The sequence below is a fragment of the Etheostoma spectabile genome, chromosome 4 (assembly GCF_008692095.1).
Source record: "Etheostoma spectabile isolate EspeVRDwgs_2016 chromosome 4, UIUC_Espe_1.0, whole genome shotgun sequence".
NCBI classification, from domain to species: domain Eukaryota; kingdom Metazoa; phylum Chordata; class Actinopteri; order Perciformes; family Percidae; genus Etheostoma; species Etheostoma spectabile.
This window is the reverse complement of record NC_045736.1, coordinates 34,810,060-34,811,203: the sequence shown is the minus strand read 5'-3', so window position 1 is coordinate 34,811,203 and position 1,144 is coordinate 34,810,060. Positions and strand designations below refer to the sequence as shown.

The 1,144-nt window shown below is 42.7% G+C and overlaps 1 non-coding gene across 1 annotated transcript; it reads left to right on the top strand.

Moving 5' to 3' along the window:
• Positions 1 to 471: 471 nt before the first annotated feature.
• On the top strand, positions 472 to 542 carry trnac-gca (transfer RNA cysteine (anticodon GCA)). The gene has a single exon. It is a non-coding gene; the product is annotated as a tRNA-Cys (tRNA).
• The last annotated feature ends 602 nt before the right edge of the window (positions 543 to 1,144 follow it).

The window sequence follows — 1,144 nt, the reverse complement described above, 5'->3', positions numbered from 1 at the left end:
TTAAAAACAACTGTTTCCTAATATCTGCACAGATTCAATGTGAAGGCAGTAACTTTTACAGTAGTATTATCTTTGATTCCCACCTTCCAGCATTGAGGTCTTAGTAAGTTGTATAGAGTTTGCATGGGCGAGCAAAACAGATCAGGCCGAAAGCATGATCCAGAAGCATGATAAGGAAGGTAGATGTTTTAAGCAATACATGATACTTCTATTGACCATGTTTGGATAACGCTAATACGTCCATAACCATAAATGACCAGCCTTAGTTGAGCTGCCAAAGGTTTAGACTGTCGGGGACTTCCTATGTCACTTAAGCTTCTCTCTCCTACTCTCCCTCTCTCATCTGTGTGTGCTCATGTTCCATGAATGCATGTAACTAACGTAGCTTCTATGTGGAGTCCTTGTGCTGACCACACCGTGGAGGACCAGCCATTGTTTATCTGCACAATAAGAATTCCATATGTGTCATGTGGGGGTATAGCTCAGTGGTAGAGCATTTGACTGCAGATCAAGAGGTCCCAGTTCAAATCTGGGTGCCCCCTATATGATGTGTCTGGGCTGTCATCTTTATGTAGTTGTTGTCATTGATTCCCATCTTACGACTTGTATAGAGTTGAGCCAAACTGGAGGAGGGCAGAAACAAGGTTATGTTAGTTCAACAATCTAAAGATTCAACTACTCTGGTTAGCAATGTGTGTGTGCATTTAAAGATGTATCTAGTCCTTTGGCATTAGCATTGCCCTTGCCTTCAGCAGCACTGTAAGGGATCTCTGAGTTAACATAAATGACCAGCCTTTAGTCATGCTCCTAAAGATTTAAACTGCTGGGAGACTTCCTATGTCACACTGAGCTCCTCTCTGTCTCTCCATCTGTATGTAATCGTGACACTTGAATGCATGTCACTAGCATATTTTCTTTCCCGAAGTCCTTGTGCTTTCTCCCTTTTAAGATTTTCTTGGATTGTGGTGGCACCTGAATAGTGGAAGCAGCTACTGCCGTGGTCCTGCTGGACGCCCTGCTACGCCTGCTAGGATTATGCCCATTAAAAACAAGTTTTTCCTAATATCTGTCACAACAAATCCATGGTCTTTTGGGAATTGTTGGGTTTCTGTCAATTACAGAGTGTGGTCTAGACCTTCACTAT